Source organism: Piliocolobus tephrosceles, chromosome 21 (assembly GCF_002776525.5).
Source record: "Piliocolobus tephrosceles isolate RC106 chromosome 21, ASM277652v3, whole genome shotgun sequence".
NCBI classification, from domain to species: domain Eukaryota; kingdom Metazoa; phylum Chordata; class Mammalia; order Primates; family Cercopithecidae; genus Piliocolobus; species Piliocolobus tephrosceles.
The window spans coordinates 11,783,121-11,790,120 of record NC_045454.1 but is presented as its reverse complement, the minus strand read 5'-3'; the positions used below and the strand labels follow the sequence as shown (position 1 = coordinate 11,790,120).

At 52.5% G+C, this 7,000-nt stretch overlaps 1 long non-coding RNA gene across 1 annotated transcript; it reads left to right on the top strand.

Moving 5' to 3' along the window:
• Positions 1-2,331: 2,331 nt before the first annotated feature.
• Positions 2,332-6,059, top strand: LOC111519947. Its single transcript, XR_002724529.2, has 3 exons — positions 2,332-2,562; positions 4,280-4,399; positions 5,912-6,059. It is a non-coding gene; the product is annotated as an uncharacterized LOC111519947 (long non-coding RNA).
• The last annotated feature ends 941 nt before the right edge of the window (positions 6,060-7,000 follow it).

Here is a 7,000-nt window from a genome sequence, read left to right as displayed (position 1 = left end):
GGAATAGCTCGTGCCCTCGGTCTCTTGCCTCGGCACCTGGGTGGCTTGCCGCCCACACTGGGAAATGTCTCAGTAACACGTCCTGAGTTGACAGGGTAGGATCTGAGTGATAAATTTGTGAATGAGCCCTCAGGGAGCTGAAATCAGGAACTCTGCAGGGACCCCAAAGCCCAGAACCCAAAGTTAAACAGTGTTATGTGTCAGTTTGCTGGTGCTGCAGAATCAAAGACCTCTACATTCAGTGCAATGGAACAACCACATCATGATTGCTCCTGAGTCCATAGGTCATCTCATGAGTCTGTTGATCTGGGCCAGGCTCAGTTGACCTCGACAGGGGGGTCACTCACATGTCTGTGCTCAGCAGGTAGATAGACTGGACCCTCGAGCATGGGGAGACTGTGCCTGGCCTGAGATCACCTTCTAGCTCTTCCTCGAGCTCCAGTCAGGACACAGAGACCCCCTTGGACCCACTCCTGCCACAGGCTGGGGTCCCAAAGATGGCTCGTGGCCTCCTCAGGAGCCCTCCTCTTCTTCCTTCTCCCACAGCCATCTTGGCCTCTCTCTGCATCCGCAGCCTTCTCTGATCACATGGAGCCCCCAGGTGAGCCCAGGAAGGACTGGGAAGCTGGGGGAGGGGCGTGGCTCCCAGGAGATCCCAGGCTGGCACCCTCCTCCCCTTCCACCTGGACCTCACCAGCTCTGTCTCCTCCAGTGGCCCCCATGGGTGCTTATCTGATGCTGTGCCAGCCACAGGCAAGATGTGGGGACATGTTCTATGACCCCCTGCAGCACTGTTACTATGACAATGCCATCTTGCCCTTGGACGGGACCCAGAGGTGTGGAAACTGCACCTTCAGAGTCTGCTTCGAGAAGTGCTGCCCCTGGTCCCTCAGTCCCCAGGCGGCCCTCATGGTGAAGATGAAAGGCCGGAAGTGCTCCTTGACCCTGACCTCAGGTGACAGGTTTTGTCACAGGTAAGGTCCTGTCTCCTCCATGAGATTGTGGGTGCAGGGGGGCTGCATGGCTGTTCTGCCCTGAGTAGAGCCCCCATTCTCTGTGTCTGTCCTGCCTCTAGTCAATCCACCTCCCCCTTTCCCTACAGCTGTGTTTCTTCCTCCCTTCATTTTTGTTTTCCTCTCACAACCTCACTCTCTCAACATTGCTGGCCTCTCCTCCTGGCTCTCCTGGCCTCCTTTCTGCACTGTTCAGTCTCTCCCCCATCTCTGGCCTGCTCAGAGTCTCTCTCTTCAGTGCCAGCTCAGACTGGAGGGCAGTGGCTCAATCACAGCTCACTGCAGCCTCAACCTCCCAGACTCAAGTGATCCTCACACCTCAGCCTCCAGAGTAGCTGGGACCACAGGTGAGCACCACCGTGCCCAGCTAATTTTTGTATTTTTGGTACAGACAGGGTTTCACCATGTTGTTCAGGCTGGTTCTTAAACTCTTGGGCTCGAACAGTCCTCTCTCCTCATCTTCCCAAAGTCCTGGGATTAAAGGTGTGAGTCACTGTGCCCGGCCAGGACAGGAACCCTGGACTGGCCCTGGCTGCCCTCCCCACATCACAGATGGGGTTTTGCCATGTTACTCAGGCTGGTCTTGAACTCCTGAGCTTGAGTGACCTGCCTGCATTGGCCTCCCAAAGTACTGGGATTACAAGTGTGAGCCACCACACCTGACACCTTCCCTTCTTCTCTTCCTTCCCTTCCCTTCCCTTCTCCGTCCCTTCTCCTTTCCTTCTCCTTCCCTTCTCCTTCCTTCCTTCCTTCTTTCTTTTTTCTTTCTTTCCCTCCTTCCTTCCTTTTTTTTCAAGGTCTCACTCTGTTGCCCAGGCTGGATTGCAGTGGTCAGTCTGATCATGGCTAATTGCAGCCTGGAACTCTTGAGCTCAAGCGATCCTCCTGCCACAGCCTCCCAAGTAGTTGGGAACACAGGTGCATGCCACCATGCCAAGCAATTAAATTTTTTTTTTCTTTTTGTAAAGACTGGATTTTGCCATGTTGTCCAGGCTGGTCTGGAACTACTGGCCTCAAGCAATTATTCCTCCTTGGCCTCCCTAAGTGCTGGGATTACAGGCATGAGCCACCATACCCCGCCACTTCTTCATTCTTGTTGACTTTGTGTCACTGGAAAAAAATAAATAAATTCTACCCAGTACGTGGCTTACCACAGTATATGGCTTACCACAGTCATGTAGTTTCACTACAAGGCAGTTTCATATATAGAAATGAAACCATGGGTGTTTCTGGATGGGCTGTCCTCAACATTTGTGCTGGAATAAACTCTCTTTAAATTAGATTCTGACCATTTTGATCACCAGGTTGACACCATCCAGTCTTTGGTCACCAAAGCCCCTTTGCAGGGAGAGAGAGATCAGCCCCTTCAATTCTGATAACTATGCTTGGAGAAAGTGAGTGACACAGCTTCCTCAGCCAGCAAAGAGAGATGTCCAGGCTGGAGAGCTTCCGTCCCTCCTCTACACACGTGCGATGCCACCCCATCCCGGCCTATCCCCTGGGAGGGACTCCTTGAGGCCGGATGGAACTAACACCACAAAGATACCAGGTAGAAGAGTCGTTGTATTTATTCCGGGACAAAAAGGCAAGTGAAGAGAGAGCCTTTGAGAGCGGGAAATGTCAGGGCCCCCAGGGTTTCACATTCCAGGAGCCCAGCTCTGCCAGCCCCACCGAGGAGCCCTGGGAATGTCAGATTTTGGGTCTCATCGAGGGATATCTGTGACCAAGGCCTGCCTCCCCTTCCCAGAGGGGCTGGGCCAGTGGAGGCGGGGTGGGGCGGCAGTTGGAGGCACGTGGACTGGAGTTCAGGAAGCCCGGGCTCTGGTCCAGCCTGTGTCTGTGACCAGTAGTTGGTCCTCGGACCGTGTCCTGCTTGCATGGATTAGAAAGTGGGATGGGGGAATTAAATGTCTGTCTGAGGTCAGGATCTTGCACTTACTCGCCAGAAAAACAGAACCTCCTTTCACTATGGGTAGAGTTCAAGTTCCAAACCCTGAGGGTCAGTTCCACCAAGACAGAGCTGGGCTCCAGGGCCAAAGACAGACCTGTCCCCAGACAGTGGATGGGATAGGGTGGGGGACTCCATGGGGCTGGCAGAGGGATTGGACAGCACTGCATGCAAAGGCTTTTTTGACACCTGGAGAAGGAGCAGGGACAGGAGCACTGGGCTGGCCCTGGCCGCCCTCCCTGCTTCCCAGCCTCTGAGAGCCCCCTGTGCTGTCATGATCTCCCTCCACTGTCTCACCCCGGGCCTGACTCAGCCACCCTGAGAGACCAGGCTCAGGCCAAGGAGGGTTGGCTGGACTCCTCTCTCCTCGGGACCCAACCCTAATCCTGACCCAAGGAACCTGCTTTCTCCCACCAGTGTCTAGGCCTCTACCTGCCTTGAGCCATCCCAGGAAATGCCTGGAACCATGGTTTGAGAGGTGAACCCCATTATTGGAAGACGTGTTGGGGCATCTAAGTCAGTAGCACTTAGGCAAGAAGGAAGCCAGGCCATGCCTGCACCCATCTTCATTCCTTAAAAAAAATTTTTTTTAATTGAGAAGGAGTCTTGCTCTGTTGCCAGACTGGAGTGCAGTGGCGTGATCCCGGCTCACTGCAACCTCTGACGCCCAGGTTCAAGCGATTCTCTTGCTTTAGCCTCCCAAGTACAAGAAAAGAAATGGGCTGGGTGTGGTGGCTCACATCTGTAATCCCAGCACTTTGACAGGCCAATGCAGGTGGGTCACCTAAGCTCAGGAGTACCTCCTGAGTAGCTGGGATTACAGGCACGTGCCACCATGCCCAGCTAATTTTTGTATTTTTAGTAGAGACAGGGTTTCACCATGTTGGCTAGGATGATCTCGATCTCCTGAACTCGTGATCTGCCCACCTTGGCCTCCCAAAATGCTAGGACTCCAGGCATGAGCCACCGCGCCTGCCCTAAATTTTTTTAATTTTAATTTTTTATTTTTTGAGACAAGATCTCGCTCTGTCACCCAGGCTGCAGTGCAGTGGTATGATCTCAGCTCACTGAAACCTCCACTTCTCGGGCTTAGGAGATTCTCCTGCTTCAGCCCCTGAGTAGCTGGGTCTACAGGCCCATGACAGTATGCTTGGCTAATTCTAATTTTTGTATTTTTTGTAGATACGGAGTTTTGTCATGTTACCCAGCCTGGTCTTGAACTCCTGAGCTTAGGTGACCCACCTGCATTGGCCGGTCAAAGTGCTGGGATTACAGGTGTGAGCCACCACACCCAGCCCATTTCTTTTCTTTTTTTCAGGGTCTCACTCTGTTGCCCAAACTGGAGTGCAGTGTGGTCTGATCATGGCTAATTTCAGCCTGGAACTCTTGAGCTCAAGCGATCCTCCTGCTACAACCTCCCAAGTAGTTGGGACCACAGGTGTGTGCCACCATGCCCAGCTTTTTAAAAAAAATGTTTTTGGTAAAGACTGGATTTTGCCATGTTGCCCAGGTTGGTCTTGAACTCCTGGCCTCAAGCAATTCTTCCTCCTCGGCCTAAGTGCTGGGATTACAGGCATGAGCCACCATGCCCTGGCCACTTCTTCATTCTTACTGGCTTTGCTTCCCTGGAAAAATAAAAATTCTGCCTCAATATGTGACTTACGACAGTCATGAAGGAAGATTTCACTACAAGGCAGTTCATAAAAATCTGTGCAGTGCACACTAACCCATTTTTGCGTCTATTTTTTGAATTAAAAAAAAATATTGTCTATGACGTACTCAAGGAGTTATCCCACCCAATAATATGTTGCCACCCTTAGTATGGAGGACAGTAATCTTTCCTGAGCTGCAAACGGGCAAACCAGGAGAGCAGGGAGCAATGGAGAAAGAGAACACGCTATCTCCTCTCCACAAGGGAGGAGGGGACTGCAGGCCCCTCATGACTGCACCATTACCCAGCTTCAGGCTCAACCCTCCTCTCCACCCTCCTCACAAGAGAGATGCAGGGATGTTCTACAACCATAAATCTGATCACTTCCATCCCCTGCTTAGGCCTGGGCCATGGTCAGTGCCCTCAGGATAGACTCTGGAGTTCTCCAGGAGCCCATAAATGCCCCAGCCTTGCTGCCCACTCCAGTCTCCTCTTCCTGCCTTGCATTCTGGCCTCTCTGGGTTCAGCCTCACAGAAACAGGCACAGTTCTCATTCATTCTTGAAACAGTAGCTCAGACGTCTTCTCCAAGAAGACATCGCTGGCCTCTCAGGCTGGGTCAGGCAACCACTGTGGGTTCCCAAGCCTTTACACTTCCCCAACCCAGCCCTGACTCTCTGAGTCATCAAGGCCTGAGGACAATCTGTGTTCCCAGTGATGGCACATGGCCCGCTATTATGTCTCTGCTGCACCCTCAGCAGCACGTCAAGCAGGGCTGGGCCCACAGATGGCCCTCGATGACTGTTTATTATTAATACCAGGTGGTTAAATATGTCATGTCTTATTCATCCAGAAGACAATGGAGCCACAGGGCCCGGTGAGCTCCATTTTACCTGGAAGGCACCTGAGGCTCACAGAGGCCAAGTCTCTCCTCCTGTTGCACCCAGCGATTATCTGAGACCCAAACCTCTCTGGTTGCAGAGCTGGACTCTCAGCCAGCCCCATGCTGGGGTGGGGGGTGGGGAGCTTGGAGGTGGGGAGCTGGGTGCCTTGGCTGTTTGCTCTGCAGGGTGATCATCCCCTGTGATGCAGAGAGTGTGGTCAGGTGTGGGAGAGGCCAAAGGGACCCTGGCAGCACTTGTGCATGGTACAGAGCCTGGGAACCACACATGTCCCCCTGGCAAGGAACAATGGGGTTTGTTAAAGGCCATTAGACAATCCTGGAATCTCTGCGCAGGGTTTGGGGTGGAAGGAGAACCTTGTGTGTGACACCAGTGCAAACTTCCACATCCACCCCCAGGGCTGGGCTGATGATGATGCCTCAGCTTCTACCTGGGAGACACCAGCGCTGGCACCATGGGCAACTCGGGAGCCAACCATGGAGATTTTCCTGAATCCTCGGCTCCTGGTGGGTCTGGACACCACGTGGCTCCCCCATCACAGGATTACAGGATGGTCTCAACACCTCTGCTGCTGGACTGGGCCCTCACACTGATGCACATCTAGAAGGGGACCGGGTCATGGAATAGCCCCAGGCCTGTGCCTGGGCTCAAGACTCACAGGGTCAGATGTAAAACTGTGTAGACATGTGAGTGTGGGAGGGTGAGGACCCAAAAGCATCCTGCAATTTCCTGTTTTCTTTCTTTCTTCTTCTTTTTTTTGTGTGTGTGTGAGATAGGGTTTCACCCCTGTTGCCCAGGCTGGAGTGCAGTGGTGCGATCTCCGCTCACTGCCATCTCCACCTCCCTGGTTCAAGTGATTTTTATGCCTCAGCCTCCTAAGTAGATGGGATTAAAGGCATGTGCCACTACACCCAGCTTATTTTTGTATTTGTAGAGACAGGGTTTCACCATGTTGGCCTGGCTGGTCTTGAACTCCTGAGCTCATGCCGTCCATCCACCTTGGCCTTCTACAGTGCTGAGATTACATATGTGAGCCACCCCACTTGGCCTCTGATTGAAATTTTTCATTGAAATTCAGGCCGGGCATGGTGGCCCATCCCTGTAAACCCAGCACTTTGGGAACCCAACACAGGTGGATCACAAGGTCAGGAGTTCAAGACCAGCCTGGCCAAGATGGTGAAACCCCATCTCTACTAAAAATACAAAAATTAGCTGGGCATGGTGGAGGGTGCCTGTAATCCCCGCTACTCGGGAGGCTGAGGCAAAGAATTGCTTGAACCCAGGAGGCGGGGGTTGCAGTGAGTCGAGATTCGCCACTGCACTCCAGCCTGGGTAACAAGAGTGAGGCTCCATCTCAAAAAAAAAAGAAAAGAAAGAAATTCAAATGTGGGGTTACTATGGTATTCAGTACATCTATATTGTGTATGCTGGATAGTTTTCATTTGTATTTTTAAAAAACACATTGTGATAAATTTCCCATGTTATGG